Source organism: Schistocerca nitens, chromosome 6, assembly GCF_023898315.1.
Source record: "Schistocerca nitens isolate TAMUIC-IGC-003100 chromosome 6, iqSchNite1.1, whole genome shotgun sequence".
In the NCBI taxonomy this organism is placed as follows: Eukaryota; Metazoa; Arthropoda; class Insecta; order Orthoptera; family Acrididae; genus Schistocerca; species Schistocerca nitens.
In genome coordinates, this window is record NC_064619.1 from 39,488,610 (window position 1) to 39,511,983 (window position 23,374).

General features: G+C 46.6%; 1 pseudogene; it reads left to right on the plus strand.

Moving 5' to 3' along the window:
- The first annotated feature begins 740 nt into the window (after positions 1-740).
- LOC126191840 (5S ribosomal RNA) lies at positions 741-858 on the plus strand (annotated as a pseudogene).
- The last annotated feature ends 22,516 nt before the right edge of the window (positions 859-23,374 follow it).

Here is a 23,374-nt window from a genome sequence, read left to right on the forward strand (position 1 = left end):
GTCTCAATGTTCGCGCAGAGAGGTATTTGAATATTTGTACTAATTCTTTTATTTCCAGCTTCGGATTGTGTAAGGTAATGAATATGCTCGTTTAATTCCAGAAAGTTGACCCCCTGTGTGAATGTATCCTGTCCCCAGTTTGCCCGTTATCCTCCTCACATAGTGAATGTCCTATGTAAATTATTGGGAGACTTTGGTGGTATACATTTGGCCAACGCAATTCCGCCTTACCCGTAGAAATGTGCGTGCAAATTGGTATATAATATACCCGAGCTGTAAGTTGTAAAATTGTAATATCTGTAAACTGAAACAATTGCTGCTATCGCTGTAAAGTCGAGTGAGAATGTTTAAAATAAATAGGAAATCAACTGTCATCAATCTTTAACATACCTTAAAAATCACAAAGAAGTCAAGTTAAAGGAATTTATTTAAAATGAAAGCTATAGAATGCAGAGACCCACACATCAGCGTCTGAGTCCTCCAGCCCCTCGCCTAGAATCGTACAGAAAGGACACGCTCTCTAGGTAGCGCTCTCTAGTTCCTCTCCCCAGTTATCCGTTGCGCAATTTTGATTCAGGGCTTGACGACATCAACTTTCTTCTGGCGTCCCTAGGCAAGGAGGTAAGACGGTAAACTTTCAACCTGTATTAGGAAATTTTATAAACAACACATTCTACCGCTGCAGTCACGTTTTGCTGTCGACTATGCTGCCATTATCAGGTGCCTACCTTGCAATTATAGGCAACGGCCTTGCCGCAGTGGATACACCGGTTCCCGCCAGATAACCGAAGTAAAGCGCTGTCGGGCGTGGCCGGCACTTGGATGGGTGACCATCCGGGCCGCCATGCGCTGTTGCCATTTTTCGGGATGCACTCAGCCTCGTGATGCCAACTGAGGAGCTACTCCACCGAATAGTAGCGGCTCCGATCAAAGAAAACCATTGTAAAGACCGGGAGAGCGATGTGCTGACCACGCGCGCCTCCTATCCGCATCCTCCCCTGAGGATGACACGGCGGTCAGATGGTCCCGATGGGCCACTTGTGGCCTGAAGACGGAGTGCTCTACCTTGTGATTATCGAATATTTTGTGTGATTACATTTGTCAGAAGTAGGATGTTTTTGTTGTTATTGGGTGCATCGGTGAGGTGAGGTGGTGAAATTTCGTTGGTTCTTGAGGGAAAATATACTGTCAGTTACCATAAAAGAATGCTCGTTCTTTGCTCACGGTTCTCCGTTCCTCTTTCTGAAATCATTCTTCCGTTTTCTGTCATCATTCCTGTTTCATTTCTGCTTCTCTTTTGCTTTCTTTTCATCTCATTTGTTGTTGTTGTGGTCTTCAGTCCTGAGACTGGTTTGATGCAGCTCTCCATGCTATTCTATCCTGTGCAAGCTTCTTCATCTCCCAGTACCTACTGCAACCTACATCCTTCTGAATCTGCTTAGTGTATTCATCTCTTGGTCTCCCTCTACGATTTTTACCCTCCATGCTGCCCTCCAATGCTAAATTTGTGATCCCTTGATGCCTCAAAACATGTCCTACCAACCGATCCCTTCTTCTAGTCAAGTTGTGCCACAAACTTCTCTTCTCCCCAATCCTATTCAATACCTCCTCATTAGTTACGTGATCTACCCACCTTATCTTCAGCATTCTTCTGTAGCACCACATTTCGAAAGCTTCTATTCTCTTCTTGTGCAAACTAGTTATCGTCCATGTTTCACTTCCATACATGGCTACACTCCATACATCTATTTACCTTCTGATATGTTCCTATTACTCTTCCCCCTCAGTTGACTCATTTTGTGCACCAAATCCGACTAAAAGCACAAGTCACGGTCCCCTATTTTTCTACATCTACCTCTGCACACATACTGTGCAACCTACCATATGGTATATGGCGAAGCGTATCATGTACCACACTCATTTGTGGTCAGAAGCTTTTCTGTCTCTAGAAAATTTATTATATTCGAACTTAGAATATGTTGAAGAATTCTGCGGCATACGGGTGTTAAGAATATTGCTTTGTAATTCTGAGGGTCCGTTCTTTCACCGTTCTTTTACACAGGAGGCACCTGCGATTTCTTCCAATCGCTTGAGAATAAGTATCGTTTTGTGAATGATGAAGAATATTCTCTTCGTCCGAACTAGCAAGTGAGATGCATAACACCGAGCGGCGCAGTGGTTAGCACACTGGACTCGCATTCGGGTGGATGACGCTTCAAACCCGCGTCCGGCCATCTTGATTTAGGTTTTCCGTGGTCTCGCTAAATCGCTTCCGGCAAGTTTCGGGATGATTCCTTTGAAAGGGCACGGCCGCCCTTCTTCCCCAACCGTCCTTAATCCGATGGGATCGATGACCTCGCTGTTTGGTCGCCTCCCCCAAATCAACCAACCAACCAGATGCACGACCTTCAAGGGGTAAGGGACAAGGGTATCCTTGGGAGTGCCCCAGGGAAGTGTGATAAGCCCGCTGTTATTTTCTGTGTACATAAATGATGTGACGGACAGTGTGAGCAGCAATCTGCGGTTGTTCGCTGATGAAGCTGAGGTGCACGAGAAGGTTTCTCCGTTTTGAGTGACTGTACGAGGATATAGGCTTAGAGAGAATGCCTAGTTGGTGTGATGATTGGCAGCTAGCTCTAAACGCAGCAAAATGTAAGTTAATGCAGATGAGTAGGGAAAACAAGCTCGTGATGTTCTAAAACAGCATTAGTAGTGTTGTAAGGTGGCTACAATTTCGCACCGTACAAGCACTCAAGCACGTACTGCGTGATCAAAAAGTTAGTACAAATTTGAAAACTGAATAAATCACGGAATAATGTAGACAGAGAGGTACAAATTGACACACATGCTTGGAATGACATGGGGTTTTACGAGGGCAGTTCAATAAGTAATGCAACACATTTTTTTTCTGAAACAGGGTTTGTTTATTCAGCATTGAAATACACCAGGTTATTCCCCAATCTTTTAGCTACACAACACTATTTTTCAACGTAATCTCCATTCAATGCTACGGCCTTACGCCACCTTGAAATGAGGGCCTGTATGCCTGCACGGTACCATTCCACTGGTCGATGTCGGAGCCAACGTCGTACTGCATCAATAACTTCTTCATCATCCGCGTAGTGCCTCCCACGGATTGCGTCCTTCATTGGGCCAAACATATGGAAATCCGACGGTGCGAGATCGGGGCTGTAGGGTGCATGAGGAAGAACAGTCCACGGAAGTTTTGTGAGCTCCTCTCGGGTGCAAAGACTTGTGTGAGGGCTTGCGTTGTCATGAAGAAGGAGAAGTTCGTTCAGATTTTTGTACCTACGAACACGCTGAAGTCGTTTCTTCAATTTCTGAAGAGTAGCACAGTACACTTCAGAGTTGATCGTTTGACCATGGGGAAGGACATCGAACAGAATAACCCCTTCAGCGTCCCAGAAGACTGTAACCATGACTTTACCGGCTGAGGGTATGGCTTTAAACTTTTTCTTGGTAGGGGAGTGGGTGTGGCGCCACTCCATTGATTGCCGTTTTGTTTCAGGTTCGGAGTGATGAACCCATGTTTCATCGCCTGTAACAATCTTTGACAAGAAATTGTCACCCTCAGCCACATGACGAGCAAGCAATTCCGCACGGATGGTTCTCCTTTGCTCTTTATGGTGTTCGGTTAGACAACGAGAGACCCAGCGGGAACAAACCTTTGAATATCCCAACTGGTGAACAATTGTGACAGCACTACCAACAGAGATGTCAAGTTGAGCACTGAGTTGTTTGATGGTGATCCGTCGATCATCTCGAACGAGTGTGTTCGCACGCTCCGCCATTGCAGGAGTCACAGCTGTGCACGGCCGGCCCGCACGCGGGAGATCAGACAGTCTTGCTTGACCTTGCGGCGATGATGACACACGATTTGCCCAACGACTCACCGTGCTTTTGTCCACTGCCAGATCACAGTAGACATTCTGCAAGCGCCTATGAATATCTGAGATGCCCTGGTTTTCCGCCAAAAGAAACTCGATCACTGCCCGTTGTTTGCAACGCACATCCGTTACAGACGCCATTTTAACAGCTCCGTACAGCGCTGCCACCTGTCGGAAGTCAATGAAACTATACGAGACGAAGCGGGAATGTTTGAAAATATTCCACAAGAAATTTCCGGTTTTTTCAACCAAAATTGGCCGAGAAAAAAATGTGTTGCATTACTTATTGAACTGCCCTCGTATGAAAACCAAAAAATACAAAAGTTGCCATGAACTACAACCACAATTAGATATCATTTTATAAGCTGTACATCGTATATATGAATATTTAAAGGAGACTGACATTGTCACGTGCGTCTTGTAAATAATTGTTAACGCTTATTGCATGAAAGGTGACGAAATGTCTTTATTATAAAAACGGCGTAATGAATGATTGCATATACAGGGTTATTACAAATGATTGAAGCGATTTCACAGCTCTACAATAACTTTATTGTTTGAGATATTTTCACAATGCTTTGCACACACATACAAAAACTCAAAAAGTTTTTTTAGGCATTCACAAATGTTCTATATGTGCCCCTTTAGTGATTCGGCAGACATCAAGCCGATAATCAAGTTCCTCCCACACTCGGCGCAGCACGTCCCCATCAATGAGTTCGAACGCATCGTAGATGCGAGCTCGCAGTTCTGGCACGTTTCTTGGTAGAGGAGGTTTAAACACTGAATCTTTCACATAACCCCACAGAAAGAAATCGCATGGGGTTAAGTCGAGAGAGCGTGGAGGCCATGACATGAATTGCTGATCATGATCTCCACCACGACCGATCCATCGGTTTTCCAATCTCCTGTTTAAGAAATGCCGAACATCATGATGGAAGTGCGGTGGAGCACCATCCTGTTGAAAGATGAAGTCGGCGCTGTCGGCCTCCAGTCGTGGCATGAGTCAATTTTCCAGCATGTCCAGATGCACGTGTCCTGTAACGTTTTTTTCGCAGAAGAAAAAGGGGCTGTAAACTTTAAACCGTGAGACTGCACAAAACGCGTTAACTTTTGGTGAATTACGAATTTGCTGCACGAATGCGAGAGGATTCTCTACCGCCCGGATTCGCACATTGTGTCTGTTCACTTCACCATTAAGAAAAAATGTTGCTTCATCAATGAAAACAAGTTTCGCACTGAACGCATCCTCTTCCATGAGCTGTTGCAACCGCGCCGAAAATTCAAAGCGTTTGACTTTGTCATCGGGTGTCAGGGCTTGTAGCAATTGTAATCGGTAAGGCTTCTGCTTTAGCCTTTTCCGTAAGATTTTCCAAACCGTCGGCTGTGGTACGTTTAGCTCCCTGCTTGCTTTATTCGTCGACTTCCGCGGGCTACGCGTGAAACTTGCCCGCACGCGTTCAACCGTTTCTTCGCTCACTGCAGGCCGACCCGTCGATTTCCCCTTACAGAGGCATCCAGAAGCTTTAAACTGCGCATACCATCGCCGAATGGAGTTAGCAGTTGGTGGATGTTTGTTGAACGTCATCCTGAAGTGTCGTTGCACTGTTATGACTGACTGATGTGAGTGCATTTCAAGCACGACATACGCTTTCTCGGCTCCTGTCGCCATTTTGTCTCACTGCGCTCTCGAGCGCTCTGGCGGCAGAAACCTGAAGTGCGGCTTCAGCCGAACAAAACTTTATGAGTTTTTCTACGTATCTGTAGTGTGTCGTGACCATATGTCAATGAATGGAGCTACAGTGAATTTATGAAATCGCTTCAATCATTTGTAATAGCCCTGTACTAGTAGCGGTTGGAACGCCAGTGGAGATGAAACGCAGGCAGGACTCAAGCCTGGGTGGAAGGCCCGCACAGGTGTTGGTCCTGCATAAACACATGAAGTAGCTAGACAGACGTCGTGGCACCTGAGCTCTGGAGCCCAATAGGGTGACAGCCGGCCGTTATTGTCGTAGGGGCCGGAAGGGTAACCGGATAATACTTCCGAACGCTGAAAATCTTGGACGCAGGTGAGAGGACCGAAGAAGCGTCACCCCGGAAACCACGCAGGCTGGGTTATTTCCAAGGATTTTTACTCAGAAGCGTACCATTGTACCAGTATAGGTTTTCCCTCGCAGACTTTTCGCGCTGGACGACAAAAGAGTAAAATATGGTTGGTCGGCGTTCGGAAGAATCTGTAGAGAGAGAGAATACTCCGTGGTTTCGGGAATATGATTCTTTTTTGGAATTACGGTGGTGGGGAGTCGAGCCTCGCTGGGAAGCCAGCGCTCGAGAGACGTGGTCTTCCGTTGTGAGCGCCCGTGTGTGACGGTCGCTCGGTGTCAGCTATTGTGGGGACAGACGGACTTGCTGTTTTTGCGCTCAGTAGAGTTTCTAGTTAGAACAGTTAGGCACTGTACTGTTGCGAACCTATACGATTCTGGACTTTGCCTCCAGTTTGGAAGTCGTCGTTGAGGACGCAGCGTTCCGTAATTGAGAGCACTTCATCTGCCTATACTTACGTTGAGACGTTATCTGAACTCTGTCCTTGTGGCTGGGAGTGTGGTGTCACCGACAGACACCACACTTGCTAGGTGGTAGCTTAAATCGGCCGCGGTCCATTAGTACATGTCGGACCCGCGTGTCGCCACTGTCAGGATCGCAGACCGAGCGCCACCACAAGGCAGGTCTCGAGAGACGTACTAGCACTCGCCCCAGTTGTACGACGACGTTGCTAGCGACTACACTGACGAAGCCTTTCTCTCATTTGCCGAGAGACAGTTAGAATAGCCTTCAGCTAAGTTAATGGCTACGACCTAGCAAGGCGCCATTAACCATTTGTAACGTTGCATGTACCTCTAGATAGAGTCTCACTTGTATAATGCAGAATGCTGTATACCAAAGGACAATATAAAAGTTAAGTGTTCTAGCAGCTACGTTCTTTTCTTTATCACATTCATTACGACTCCTGTTCCAGACTTAACGCCAGACGGCGTGAGTTGACGCGTGCCCTTTCGGCTACTTCACTGTGGACTGGCTGCCTTAACAGTCCACTACAGGGAGTTCGCGTTTCTCGTCTGTAGAACACAGAGAGGAGAAGACATTACTAGAGTATAATAGTCAGAGGACCGCCTTCTGCCGTCCTAGTTTCAGTTTATTTGTGGCTGGAGTTCTTCCATCGTCGCAGACTAGTACGAGAACCATTACTTCGACGCACCGGACGCAGCACATACGGTGATATCGCAAATTTCTTCGGCTTATTAGTGCTTTGACATTCTTCAAGTGTTTTTGAACAGCGGCAATATTGTCATCACTAACAGCAGTTCTTGGGAATTCTTCACGAAATTCATCACTAAGAAAAAGTGATCTCTTTTGAATTCGCTGTACCAGTTATAAATTGTTGCATATTTTTAGGAGATGACGCCCCATAACTGTTATATATTTGAAAAATGTCACATTACTGCCTTGACCTGCTGGTAAAATACCTTTTTAATAGAACTAGTTTCAGTTCTCTGACGGTCATCAGGTTCATGAAAGTATTCACAGCATCATGTTAGGTGAAATATGAAATCTTTATGGTTAGATGGTAAGACCATGAATAATTCACTGTTATCGTATCGTAATATAAACTACGTCGTCATTTTTGTAATACATAGGAAATGAAATGAGCGTATGCCATTGTTGGCCGGGGAAGTTCGACCGCCGAGTGCGAGTCTTATTTCAGTCGACGCCACATTGGGCGACTCGCGCGCCGGTTAGGAGGATGAAATGATGATGAGGACAACACAACACCCAGTTCACGGGTGGAGAAAATCTCCAACCCCGCCGGGAACCGAACCCGGGCCCGCTGCGTGGGAGGTAAGCACGTTACCACGCAGCTAAGCAGGCGGACTTTCAAATACAAACTATTACTTTTAATAGGGTTTCACAGCCATAAGCATTTCTAAACCGAAGTTCGCATTGTTTAGGCGTTTACGACGGTTTAAAATTGTAAAAAGTCATGACCCGAAAGTGTTCAAGTCAAATTTATTTTTCGGTCCACAGAAAATTTTTAAATGATGATAGTTAACAAACTTTAAAGAAAATCGAACAAATTACATGATAATCAACTCGCAAAGCGTTGGATAGGAACTTTAAAATACACTCCTGGAAATGGAAAAAAGAACACATTGACACCGGTGTGTCAGACCCACCATACTTACTCCGGACACTGCGAGAGGGCTGTACAAGCAATGATCACACGCACGGCACAGCGGACACACCAGGAACCGCGGTGTTGGCCGTCGAATGGCGCTAGCTGCGCAGCATTTGTGCACCGCCGCCGTCAGTGTCAGCCAGTTTGCCGTGGCATACGGAGCTCCATCGCAGTCTTTAACACTGGTAGCATGCCGCGACAGCGTGGACGTGAACCGTATGTGCAGTTGACGGACTTTGAGCGAGGGCGTATAGTGGGCATGCGGGAGGCTGGGTGGACGTACCGCCGAATTGCTCAACACGTGGGGCGTGAGGTCTCCACAGTACATCGATGTTGTCGCCAGTGGTCGGCGGAAGGTGCACGTGCCCGTCGACCTGGGACCGGACCGCAGCGACGCACGCATGCACGCCAAGACCGTAGGATCCTACGCAGTGCCGTAGGGGACCGCACCGCCACTTCCCAGCAAATTAGGGACACTGTTGCTCCTGGGGTATCGGCGAGGACCATTCGCAACCGTCTCCATGAAGCTGGGCTACGGTCCCGCACACCGTTAGGCCGTCTTCCGCTCACGCCCCAACATCGTGCAGCCCGCCTCCAGTGGTGTCGCGACAGGCGTGAATGGAGGGACGAATGGAGACGTGTCGTCTTCAGCGATGAGAGTCGCTTCTGCCTTGGTGCCAATGATGGTCGTATGCGTGTTTGGCGCCGTGCAGGTGAGCGCCACAATCAGGACTGCATACGACCGAGGCACACAGGGCCAACACCCGGCATCATGGTGTGGGGAGCGATCTCCTACACTGGCCGTACACCACTGGTGATCGTCGAGGGGACACTGAATAGTGCACGGTACATCCAAACCGTCATCGAACCCATCGTTCTACCATTCCTAGACCGGCAAGGGAACTTGCTGTTCCAACAGGACAATGCACGTCCGCATGTATCCCGTGCCACCCAACGTGCTCTAGAAGGTGTAAGTCAACTACCCTGGCCAGCAAGATCTCCGGATCTGTCCCCCATTGAGCATGTTTGGGACTGGATGAAGCGTCGTCTCACGCGGTCTGCACGTCCAGCACGAACGCTGGTCCAACTGAGGCGCCAGGTGGAAATGGCATGGCAAGCCGTTCCACAGGACTACATCCAGCATCTCTACGATCGTCTCCATGGGAGAATAGCAGCCTGCATTGCTGCGAAAGGTGGACATACACTGTACTAGTGCCGACATTGTGCATGCTCTGTTGCCTGTGTGTATGTGCCTGTGGTTCTGTCAGTGTGATCATGTGATGTATCTGACCCCAGGAATGTGTCAATAAAGTTTCCCCTTCCTGGGACAATGAATTCACGGTGTTCTTATTTCAATTTCCAGGAGTGTATAAATGCCAACGTGTGTTTCAGTGCTAATGCACAGATATCGTCCGAACTCGTACGGGCATAAGAGGTTGCGAGTAGAGAGTTTAATGGACGAAGATGCTCCCTGCAGCGTGCGTTAAGTTGGAAGTTGATTCAGTCAGGGACGGTTTCCGGATGGCCGAAGCGGCAAAAGTTCATGAGAAGCGGTAAATCTGGGCTGGTGTCCCGATCCGGCACAAGTTTTCGACTTTCGTCATTGGATCACCACAATGACCTGTGCGGCTAGCCGCCACGATTTCCCATCCATCCTTTCCTTTTCCTTCCCATTTCAATATTTCGCGTTTACATAGAAAAACTTCATTTGTTCTCAGAACCACGGAATTTAAAATCTTTCAGAGCCTCCCTCGTAGTGACGTCGTATGTGATACACAAACAGAGTTAGATCGTGAAATAAAGATTCTAATGGTTGCAACGTCTTAGAACAGCTTTCATGTAGCCGGCCGGGGTGGCCGAGCGGTTCTAGGCGTTACAGTCTGGAACCGCGCGACACTACGGTCGCAGGTTCGAATCCTGCCTCGGGCATGGATGTGTGTGATGTCCTTAGGCTAGTTAGGTTTAAGTAGTTCTAAGTTCTAGGGGACTGATGACCTCAGAAGTTAAGTGCCATAGTGCTCAGAGCCATTTGAACCATTTTTTTTTTTGAGCTTTCATGTACCTTTGTGGCAGCTTTCGGTAATTACGTAAGTGACCTCTGCCAAGCAGCCGAAGCAGGAATGACTCAGATGTAACGCAGCTGTTGGCACGACGGATGCGGGGATGTACCTCTAGCTCTGTGGAAAATCAGGAGGATGACGATGTCACCATGTTTAGCCCTTGCAGATGTCAACAACGCACCTGCTGCCTACAGGATACTGCGTATTACACCAACATCCTTCCTGTTGGAAAACAGGCAGTTAAATGTTAACTCACGTGGTATGTCGAAGGCCAGAATCAAAGCGGAAAAATCATTACTTTTGATAGCTTGTAACGAAAATAGGCTGCAATAGTAATACTGACAACTTCCAATTTTCAGCTATAAATACAGGGTTATTACAAATGATTGAAGCGATTTCACAGCTCTACAATAACTTTATTATTTGAGATATTTTCACAATGCTTTGCACACACATACAAAAACTCAAAAAGTTTTTTTAGGCATTCACAAATGTTCGATATGTGCCCCTTTAGTGATTCGGCAGACATCAAGCCGATAATCAAGTTCCTCCCACACTCGGCGCAGCATGTCCCCAGCAATGAGTTCGAAGGCATCGTTGATGCGAGCTCGCAGCTCTGGCACGTTTCTTGGTAGAGGTGGTTTAAACACTGAATCTTTCACATAACCCCACAGAAAGAAATCGCATGGGGTTAACTCGGGAGAGCGTGGAGGCCATTACACGAATTGCTGATCATGATCTCCAGCACGACCGATCCATCGGTTTTCCAATCTCCTGTTTAAGAAATGCCGAACATCATGATGGAAGTGCGGTGGAGCACCATCCTGTTGAAAGATGAAGTCGGCGCTGTCGGCCTCCAGTTGTGGCATGAGCCAATTTTCCAGCATGTCCAGATACACGTGTCCTGTAACGTTTTTCTCGCAGAAGAAAAAGGGGCTGTAAACTTTAAACCGTGAGATTGCACAAAACACGTTAAATTTTGGTGAATTGCGAATTTGCTGCACGAATGCGAGAGGATTCTCTACCGCCCGGATTCACACATTGTGTCTGTTCACTTCACCATTAAGAAAAAATGTTGCTTCATCACTGAAAACAAGTTTCGCACTGAACACATCCTCTTCCATGAGCTGTTGCATCCGCGCCGAAAATTCAAAGCGTTTGACTTTGTCATCGGGTGTCAGGGCTTGTAGCAATTGTAAATGGTAAGGCTTCTGCTTTAGCCTTTTCCGTAAGATTTTCCAAACCGTCGGCTGTGGTACGTTTAGCTGCCTGCTCGCTTTATTCGTCGACTTCCGCGGGCTACGCGTGAAACTTGCCCGCACGCGTTCAACCGTTTCTTCGTTGACTGCAGTCCGACCCGTTGATTTCCCCTTACAGAGGCATCCAGAAGCTTTAAACTGCGCATACCATCGCCGAATGGAGTTAGCAGTTGGTGGATCTTTGTTGAACTTCGTCCTGAAGTGTCGTTGCACTGTTATGACTGACTGACGTGAGTGCATTTCAAGCACGACATATGCTTTCTCGGCTCCTGTCGCCATTTTGTCTCACTGCGCTCTCGAGCGCTCTGGCGGCAGAAACCCGAAGTGCGGCTTCAGCCGAACAAAACTTTATGAGTTTTTCTACGTATCTGTAGTGTGTCGTGACCATATGTCAATGAATGGAGCTACAGTGAATTTATGAAATCGCTTCAATTATTTGTAATAGCCCTGTATTGTTGCCCATATCCGCAGGTACTCGAATGAATATCCACATAGGTGCGGACTCTCGTCCGCAAAGCGAGCGTATCCGCATCCGGTGAGAGAGGGGAGTGTCTGGAGAAGACGAGACGGGCAGTCTGGAGCTGGCCGTGCCCACCCCTGGCTCCGCACCCCTAATGTATTCCCGTGTCTACCTGCTCCCTGACAAGCCGTTTAGATGGAGCGATACAGCCACAGCGCCGTCGTGGGCCGAGCCCCGGAGAATGCTCGCGTCGATACGGCGGGTCGCTGCGCATCGCAGTGCGCCACCATCGCCATCACAGGCACTTTCATTTAACACCGGCAGCGGGAGGCCCTGAACTCTGCAGGCGGAAGTACGGGCTGAGTATACTTACCCTCATTACAACAAAATTAAGCAACTATACTAGATACAGCTATGCGGTTTGTTCAAGTGGTAGGATAACTCTTCTTCTTCTTCTTCTTTTTCCTGAAACATTTCTGCTTACCCAGATCATTCACAGAGCCTCTTCCAAGTTTCTCTTTTCTCCCACAGTCTGACATTTAGCATCTCTTCCCACTGCAGTCCTCCTCGGTCCAAATCAATCTTCACCTGGTACACTACGTGATCAAAAGTATCCGGACACCCCAAAAACATACTTTTTTCATATTAATGATTAATGGAAAATCTCATATAAAGATGTGAAACAAGTACTAACAAAGAGATAGAGGGGCTGGCCAGTACTTACCTCAGCTCAGTACAGCCGATAGATACACAAAAAACAGAACCGAAAATTTACGTTCCTAGCTTTCGGAACAAATGTTCCTTCATCAGGGAGGAGCGACGGGAAAGAAAGGGAAGAAGGGAAAGTAGATTCAGTTACTCACAACCCAGGTTATGAAGCAACAGGGAAAGGAAAACAGGGAGGGTAGCAAGGATGGAGGCATGGTTGTCAGAGGGAAGCCAAAGATGTTCTACTGTAAGTACTGTGCCAGCTTCAAACCAAAGAGGATGCATACAGAAGTAAAGAGGTATATAGTATAAAGATAAACACAACTATGTAGGATGAAAAGATGCGTGAATGGCTAAAGAGGAAAGGGAAAGAGGAGAAGACTGAAGAGTAAATGGGAGTAAGGTAGTTTAACGTAGGTTCAGTCCAGGGGGATGTCGGGATGAAAGGATGTGTTGGAGTGCAAGTTCCCATCTCCGCAGTTCAGAGGGACTGGTGTTGGGTGGGAGAAGCCAAATGGCACATACAGTGTAGCAGGTTCCTAGGTCCCTAGAATTATGCTGGAGGGCATGCTCCGCTACTGGGTATTGGACATGATGTTTTCCTTTCCCTGTTGCTTCATAACCTGGGTTTTGAGTAACTGAATCTACTTTCCCTTCTTCCCTTTCTTTCCCCTCTCTCCTCCCTGATGAAGGAACATTTGTTCCGAAAGCTAGGAACGTAAATTTTTGGTTCTGTTTTTTTGTGTATCTATCGGCTGTACTGAGCTGAGGTAAGTACTGGCCAGCCCCTCTATCTCTTTGTTAGTATTTGTTTCATATTAAGTGCATGGTGCTGCCACGTACTGCCAGGTGCTCCACATCAGCGACCTAAGAAGTCATTAGACACCCTGAGAGAGCAGCATGGGGCGTTCTGCGGAACTCACGGACTTCGAACGTGTTGAGGTGAGTGGGTGTCACTTGTGTCATACGTATGTACACGAGATTTCCACAATCCTGAACATCCCTAGATCCACTGTTTCCGATGTGATAGTGAGGCGGAAACGTCAAGGGACACGTACAGCACAAAAGCATACAGGCCGACCTCGTCCGTTAACTGACAGAGATCGCCGACAGTTGAAGAGGGTCGTAATGTGTAATAGGCAGACATCTATCCAGACCATCACACAGGAATTCCAGACTACATCAGGATCCACTGCAAGTACTATGACAGTTAGGCGGGAGGTGAGAAAACTTGGATTTCATGGTCGAGCGGCTGCTCACAAGCCACACATCAGGCCGGTAAATGTCAAACGACGCCTCTCTTGGTGTAAGGAGCGTGAACATTGGACGATTGAACAGTGGAAAAAATGTTGTGTGGAGTGACGAATCACGGTACACGATGTGACGATTCGTTGACAGGGTGTGGGTGTGGCAAATGCCAGGTGAACGTCATCTTCCAATGTGTGTAGTGTCAACAATAAAATTAGGAGGCAGTACTGTTATGGTGTGGTCGTATTTTTCATGGAGAGTGTTTGCACCCCTTGTTGTTTTGCGTGGCGCTATCAGAGCACAGGCCTGCTTTGATGTTTTAAGCACCTTCTTCCTTCTCAGTGTAGAAGAGCAATTCGGTGACGGCGACTACATCTTTCAACATGATCGAGCATTTGTTCGTAATGCACGGCCTGTGGCGGAGTGGTTACACGACAGTAATATCCCTGCAATGGACTGGCGTGCACAGAGTGCTGACCTGAATCGTATAGAACACCTCTGGGATGTTTTGGAACGCCGACTTCGTGCCAGGCCTTACCGACCGACGTCGATACTTCTCCTTAGTGGAGCACTCCGTCAAGAATGGCTGCCATTCCCCAAGAAACTATCCAGCACTTGATTGAACGTATGCCTGCGAGAGTGGAAGCTGTCATCAAGGCTAAGGGTGGGCCAACACCATACTGAATTCCAGCGTTACCGATGGAGGGCACCACGGACTTGTAAGTCATTTTCAGCCACGTATCTGGATACGTTTGATCACATAGTGTATCTCCATCTTGTTCGTGCTCTTTCAATAGGTCTTCGTCCAGATTTTGTCCATTCTATGGCTCTTCTCAGAAGTCTTTCTGGTCCCAGTCCGTTAATGTGGCGAAACCAGTTAAGACTATTTGTCTTTATAGTTTCTGACAGGAGCTTGATTTGCACGGTGTTTCTTATAATTTCATTCCTTATCGTGTCCTTTCTCGTCTCACCGAGGACTCCTCGTAGAAAGCGCATCTCTGTTACTTTTATTCTGCTCAGATCTTCATTTGACCAAGTCCGACATTCCGATCCATAGGTCAAAATTCGTAGGTAATATGACTTTAGACATCACAATATTTGCTTTGCGAGGCATTTTCCAGTTTCTAATTGTGTCCAATACAGAATAAGAAAATTTAGAACACTTTCCTGGTTTGAATCCTGCCTCGGGCATGGATGTATGTGATGTCCTTAGGTTAGTTAGGTTTAAGTAGTTCTAAGCTCTAGGGGACTGATGACCTTAGAAGTTAAGTCCCATAGTCCTCAGAGCCATTTGAACAGTTTTCTGTTCTCTCCAAAATTTCATGCTTGTTGCTTAATTTACTTCCTAGCTACTAGAAGCATAGCATCTTTGACACTCATACGTTTGTAAACACTTTGTATCTATCAAAACACGCGGTGCATGTTAGAAGTCTGTTCTGTGATTAATATGAAGGCCCAGTGATACAAATTTACGTGGGCAACGGTAGGAATATGGTGGTATTCAATGACAAATCTGAAGCGCTCAATTATAAAAGTTTATCTATGCAATGATGGGAATGCGGCACTAACAACGAACGCCGTCTGCTGGATGAAAACTATGAAAACAAGTACTCCGAACCGGCATTTCACGACAACTAATCAGTAAAAAAAAGTGCACCATATGTTGTAAAGAAAGCATGGAAGCCGTCCGACGATGAATTGTAACGATTCGAAACCGGTAACGGTAGCTTCTGAATAAAGAAACTTAAAATAAATTGGTGGCTGGTTGCTGTCCCAACACCATCAACATTTGTCTTCAAATAACAGCCACAGTCTCCAACTTTGTCATCATATGACAAAATTGCACAAAGTATTAACCCTCCGCGGACCGCGCGTTCCGTTCAGGCAGGCACATACTGACTACGCTGCTTATAGGAAGACAAGCACCAGCATCAAAGGGCTGGTGAGGAGCAGGTGGAAAGAGGAGTATCGTAGTGACAAATGGTTGAGGCCAATATTCCGACGAGCTGACCGGAAACGACGGGCATTCAATATGAGCCAGATACAACGGCGCGATCGGCGGAGAGTTAAATCAGGAATCTAGAAATGTACTACGGACCCCTACGTATTCGTTAAGATAAGACCGATTACAACACACACAGATGCATTCAAACGGACTTCTTCCTGCGGTCTATATGCGAATGCAACGACAGGAAGACTTAATACGGGCCGTACCGAGGCACGTGAGAAAGACAGATCGCGGCGTGTACGTCAGAGCACGTGACACTACAGGTCTTACGAGTGCCGGCAGCCGTCACTGGCGGGGAGCGAGTACCTACACCGCTGGCCATTACAATTGCTACACCAAGAAGAAATGCAGATCATAAACAGGTATTCATTGGACAAATATATTATACTAGAACTGACATGTGATTACATTTTCACGCAATTTGGGTGCATAGATCCTGAGCAGTCAGTACCCAGAACAACCACCTCTGACCGTAATAACGGCCTCGATACGCCTGGGCATTGAGTCAAACAGAGCTTGGATGGCGTGTACAGGTACAGCTGCCCATGCAGCTTCAACACGATACCACAGTTCATCAAGAGTAGTGACTGGCGTATTCTGACGAGCCAGTTGCTCGGCCACCATTGACCAGACGTTTTCAATTGGTGAGAGATCTGGAGAATGTGCTGGCCAGGGCAGCAGTCGAACATTTTCTGTATCCAGAAAGGCCCATACAGGACCTGCAACATTCGGTCGTGCATTATCCTGCTGAAATGAAGGGTATCGCAGGGATCGAATGAAGCGTAGAGCCACGGGTCGTAACACATCTGAAATGTAACGTCCACTGTTCAAAGTGTCGTCAATGCGAACGAGAGGTGACCGAGACGTGTAACCAATGGCTCTCCGTACCATCACGCCAAATGACACGCCAGTATGGCGATGACGAATACACGCTTCCAATGTGCGTTCACCGCGATGTCGCCAAACACGGATGCGACCATCATGATGCTGTAAACAGAACCTGGATTCATCCGAAAAAATGACTATTTGCCATTCGTGCACTCAGGTTCGTCTTTGAGTACACCACCGCAGGCTCTCCTGTCTGTGATGCAGCGTCAAGGGTAACCGCAGCCATGGTCTCCGAGCTGATAGTCCATGCTGCTGCAAACGCCGTCGAACTGTTCGTGCAGATGGTTGTCGTCTTGCAAACGTCCCCATCTGTTGACTCAGGGATCGAGATGTGGCTGCACGATCCGTTACAGCCATGCGGATGAGATGCCTGTCATCTCGACTGCTAGTGATACGAGGCCGTTGAGATCCAGCACGGCGTTCCGTATTACGCTTCTGAACCCACCGATTCCATATTCTGCTAACAGTCATTAGATCTCGACCAACGCGAGCAGCAATGTCGCGATACGATAACCGCAATCGCAGTACGACCTTTATGAAAGTCGGAAACGTGATGATACGCATTTCTCCTCCTTACACAAGGCATCACAACAACGTTTCACCAGGCAACGCTGGTCAACTGCTGTTTGTGTTTGAGAAATCGGTTGGAAACTTTCCTCATGTCAGCACGTTGTAGGTGTCGCCACCGGCGCCAACCATGTGTGAATGCTCTGAAAAGCTAATCATTTGCATATCACAACATCTTCTTCCTGTCTGTTACATTTGGCGTCTGTAGCACGTCATCTTCGTGGTTCAGCAATTTTAATGGCCAGTAGGGTATTTCAGACGAGTTTAATTTTTAACTGCGCGTTCAAACGCATGCAAGCTCTCGATGACACACAACTAAGTTAAGACATTTAGTGGACACATTTTGATTGACATACCGATTGCACGTGAGCCGTGCACGGATCCGAGCTTTCCTGATGTACGGCGAAAAAGGCTACTAGTGTGACGTCACAAGTTTGGTGCAGAGCCCGTATTTCTCGTGCGCTCCGTGCCGCACACTCTGTGAGCTGTTCACATGATCTGCAGGGTTTGAATGATGATATAGATGTTCACTATCTAATGGTCAACTCTAACCTGACAACTATATCGTGATGTACACTTACGATGACTTGTTGGTAAGTCGATGCCTCCGAATTCCTTATGTGGAAACTCTTAATGCTTTTTAAATAAAACAAACCTGATTGGCGGCCTACATCTTTTTCTTCATGCCTACATATTTTAAGTCCTCGGCCGTTAGAGGACTCTGAACTGTAGCTTGTAAAAAGGCGGTGTGTAACGTTAACTACGTTGAAACGTCTGTGTGGAGTCGTTTCATAAGACTCTTGTCTCGCTGGATTCTGTGCATCCTATTCTGTCCACCGCCTGATTGCGATTTAACTTTTTAACTCTCCCAGAAAGACCGAGCAAACAAACTAAGGCTTATTAAATGATATTAAGTTTGATTTTTTGGTGTTCCATAAGAAATAATGACGTGCATTTATTATGTTTTTCCCTTCACCCTACCCTATGTGTGCGTGAATGTGACTGAATGAGTGTTTTTACGTGTGGTTTCGGGTGGGGACGCTGAGTTGGTTGTCGTCTGCTAGGAGCAGGTGATGTTCGCTTCTCGTATGGAGGGCAGCACAGATTGGCCAACTTAGGACCCCAGTACCTGGACAGAGAGGTTTACCCCTTTTAGTCTGAGATTGGTTTGTCTGTTAGGTTGGTGGCGGAAGCCTACCCCTCTGGTAGCTTCCGTTGCACCGGTAGTTAGGCGAAGCTCGGTGGAGAAAGGACACACTGCAGCTAGCGGCTGGTGAATACTGTTCGTAGCTCCTAGAGAGGGTTTCTGCTGGTAGGAAGTAGGTCGAATTAGAACTTCTCTATGTTAAATTCATGGCATATTTAAGAACTTCAGCTTAAGTGAAGCGTGTGTAATTATGTATTTTCGGAATGTGACAATAATTATTTTGTTAAAAATCGTCGATGATGGTGATTGAAATTAAAAGTGTGGAAGTTGCTTCGTTCCTTTCGGACAGTCGTCGGTATGTAGATGGAATGATTGAATATTGTGTTCCACTTCCCTTTTGTGTGTTTCTCCTTTTTAATTGCGCGATTCTACAATTTTTTTGAGAATTATTTAGTGGAACTATTTTATTCAAGCACCAGTCATGTGTATTCATAGGATGTGCATCAAATTCAGTAACGAAATAAATGTGCTACGTATAAGATAAACTTTGCGTCCTTTATCTTTCTAATTGATGCCAGTTTTCAAATTAATTCTCTATTCCATGATTTTTTTTATATACGACATACAATGCTGTTAATCTTGTTAGTTTCTTTAAAAAATTGCAATCTTACAATTAATTCTTAAATTAATTAAACTGATAATGTCCAGTTCGGTCTTTTCTTAATTGTTAGGAAGGGCTTGGGCTGGTGGCGACCCTGCAATTTTTAAAATTATAACTGTCCTTGTGAGGTGGCTTAACTAGAAATTGCACACAAGGGTTACATCTCCATTATTCATGGTACGTAACGTATGTCGAGCATTGGCTAGGATCCGTTTACAGTTGTACATGTATACTTTACAACGTCTGTACGTGATGAACAGCCTGCCGTAATCAAGTTTCGAATTCGAAGAGATCGTCCACACATGGGGCTCCCACTCCTTAATAATGCCATTGCCATACCTTACACGAGCACTAAGGCATCTGCAACAATCCGACGCCTTGGGTCCACTGTCATCGATCATCCTACATACAATCCCGACTTCTGCCCATGCGATTTTCATCTGTTTCCAAAACTTAAGGAACGCTATCGAGGACTTCAATTTGTGAGGAAGTGATGCAAAGCAGAGGTGAGCTTGTGGCTCCGTCAACAAAGTCAGTCATTCTACAGTGGTCGTATCAACAAACTGCTCTCTTGTTGGGAGAAACGTGGTCATCGCTAGGGTGACTATGTTGAGGAATAAATATACAGGGTGATTCAAAAAGAATACCACAACTTTAAAAATGTGTATTTAATGAAAGAAACATAATATAACCTTCTGCTATACATCATTACAAAGAGTATTTAAAAAGGTTTTTTCACTCAAAAACAAGTTCAGAGATGTTCAATATGGCCCCCTCCAGACAATCGAGCAATATCAACCCGATACTCCAACTCGTTCCACACTCTCTGTAGCATATCAGGCGTAACAGTTTGGATAGCTGCTGTTATTTCTCGTTTCAAATCATCAATGGTGGCTGGGAGAGGTGGCCGAAACACCATATCCTTAACATACCCCCATAAGAAAAAATCGCAGGGGGTAAGATCAGGGCTTCTTGGAGGCCAGTGATGAAGTGCTCTGTCACGGGCTGCCTGGCGGCCGATCCATCGCCTCGGGTAGTTGACGTTCAGTTAGTTACGGACAGATAAGTGCCAATGTGGTGGCGCTCCATCCTGCTGAAATATGAATTGTTGTGCTACTTGTTCGAGCTGAGGGAACAGCCAATTCTCTAACATCTCCAGATACTGTAGTCCAGTTACAGTAGCACCTTCGAAGAAAAAGGGACCAAAAACTTTATTGGCTGAAATGGCAAGCGAACAAATGTACAACTAAATGAAACTTTATAGCTCCCTTAATTCGCCGACAGATAGTGCTTAGCTCTGCCTTTTGTCGTTGCAGAGTTTTAAATTTCTAAAGTTGTGGTATTCTTTTTGAATCACCCTGTATAATGGTAAAACTGATCATCGAGCAGGATTCACGGTTCTTGCGGAAACCCTATTACATTCTAGAGAGGAGTTGTCCTGTCTCCAGAAACGTCGTGATTTGCGAGCACAGTTTCTCATAATTTTACAAGAAATTGACGTGAATGAGATGGATCAGAAGTTCTGCACATCGGTTTTACAACTCTTCTTATAGCGTGCAACAAATTATGCCTTTTTAAAATCGATTGTTCCAGCAATCTACGGAGAGATGATGTTAGAGAAGGGGACAGTTTCTCTGCTTCTTCAAAGCAGAATCTAGCGGGAACCTCATGACGCCCTCTGACCTTTCCTCTGCCTTGTGATTACAACTTTTTCCCAATTCCGCGCTTATTCATTTGCATTCAATTCCCATTCATTTTTCATCCGTGTTATGTTCGAAAGTAGCAAATGAACAGTGATCTCCTTCGGTGATGAAGTTTAGGAAGACAGAATGGAATGTCACATGACCACCTAGTCTGGACTACGATCTACACAGAAGACCTCCTGCGCGAATCGTAGGTACGGGGAGAGATCAAAAATTGGTACTGCAGCCGTAAATAGTGTGGGGCTGCATAGCGGGTTTGGCTGGTGTCCAATTTGCAGGAGTGCGCTCGCTCCTGTACCGGAGCTCTGTCTAGGAATAGGATGACCACTTGGGGAGCGCTCTTACGTTCCCACGTCTGACGCAGTCGATCTCTGCTTCTTACGTCGCGAGCGAAAAACTTGGTCATGCGACCACTGTTGCCTGAGGGTTTTTTCCGCGCTCTGTATTTGGCGCGTGGCGACAGAGCACAGGTTGCAGCTTCCCCTCAGCCGTCCCTGACCGTGAGTCTGATGCTGAGCTACGACCCGTCATTGCGCCGACCCTACGAAGTCGAGTCTACAAAAAGCGTAATCTGTTTATGGCTCTTGCGACGCATCCGTCGTGTCTGCCGCTGCCATTAGCTTATAACACCCCACCCATCACTTATCTGGTTTTGGTGTGTGTTCACCCCAGGTAATTGACTAACAGATCAACAGAGAGTGCAAAACTGCCGCAATGTCGGATAACGCAAAGAAAGTAATAAGGCCCTGTGACTCCTGATTGAACTGCGGTGGCAGTGTTGACATTAATTGGTTCAGAATTGATCCCTTTTAATTAAAAAGGGGTGCGCATTGATGTTATATTCAGCTATTGAACACAGATGCAAATGTTGAACATAAAATTAATTAAGAAAGTGACTTGGGATTTCAACTACTTGATTTAAAACAGATGCAGTCGATTAGCACAGATTTATTTTAACTCACGCCCTTCAATCATCACATTACATGACTCTCCTAACAGGCAGTGGTAATAATTTGCGTTTGCGTGGAGTAAAGCGCGATAAATCAAAAGTAATTCCTATCGACTGACCCAGGCGTAATGCGAAGTGCGAGAAGAATTCTACAATACACGTCCCATGAAACCCTCGTGGAAACTTTGCCGATGCGATCCAGCAAATTAATCAATGGCTGGAGAGGGCCCAATATCACTGAATACAGCATGCCGGAGCAGTGTCATTGTGTGGACATCGGCCGACCTCGTGGTGGTGCAAGGCTGCCCTCGCCTATTCACTCCTAGCTATCTTGCTCAGTACATAGCTGAACCAAAACTTTCTATCTCCAAGCTCAATCGTTCTGTTTGCTAAGTCCTAAACTGCAGAGATGCAAGCTGAGTAAAGCACGCCACGTCCGCACTCTAGGCAAGCTGGGAACGGAAGACCTCTACTGAGACTTCTGCCAGTCCGCTCTTCGCCTCGGTTTCCCCTCCAGCAAAATCACTTACGCCAATTTCAGCGCAAGTCACGTTAATTATGCGTCACTTCCCAGCGCCGACCAATGCCTGCTCTGGGAAGTGAACAAATTCCCACAAAATTTCTCTTCCTCTCAACTTCTTCTATTTAGCTCCCCCCAGGCCACCCATCAACGTTAGTGTCTGCACAAACACCAAGTTTTCCGGAATTCTGACTCCCAGGAGAATACTTCAAATTCCTTGGTCCTATGTTCCCATCGGAGGCCGGCGTATTTAATTCTGTCTCTCTTCAGCTGATTTACTTCAGACTCTGCGGACCGTGAATTCAGCGTGAATTGCTATAGTCACGAACACGCATATTTTGACCTCTGTTGACCGCTCCACCGTAGCTTTGCGCGTCTTTCTCGCATGTTTCACAGAAAACGGGACGACAGACATTTATCAACAGGCGTACAAGTTCTCTGTCTGTTTCCCAGTACACCAGCATGGAGTCGGGGTGAACCACCCACTCACTGTCACTCATCTTAAGGCGGCTGGAGGACGCGAACCGATACCGCTTTCTCAGAGCTTGAGCCGCCCTAAGCTGCCTATTGTCGTTTCCCTTAGCAGCTCCCCCGGCCGGCCACGGTCAACCCTAAATACTTCCCTGGTGTAAACTAGAGTCCAGTAAATCGACTCATTTGCACAAAGTTTTCATGTCGTGTGAATTACTTTAAAACCATCACCCGACATTAATTATTCCTTTACGTCCATACTATACCCTCTACAAGATGCATTGTGCCTTGTCAGTCATTTTTGTTCAGCCCTACTGTTCGCTCAACGTGAGTTAGGTGATCTTTAATGACTTCATGTAAGGGGCATAGTTCTTGCCATCTTACAAGGTGAGCTGGCTCGCTTTCCTCGATGGTAGGACCTCGGTGATGCTGTGTTCTTCCGAGCCTGTCCAGTCACACTTCACTCTCAGTAGTACAGCTGATTCCTTGCCAGCGTCCCGAATACAGGCAGTCTCACGTGCGACGCGTTACGCGGGAACCAGTGGCCCCGTAAGCGCATCATTTCACGCTTGTCCAAGAGTGG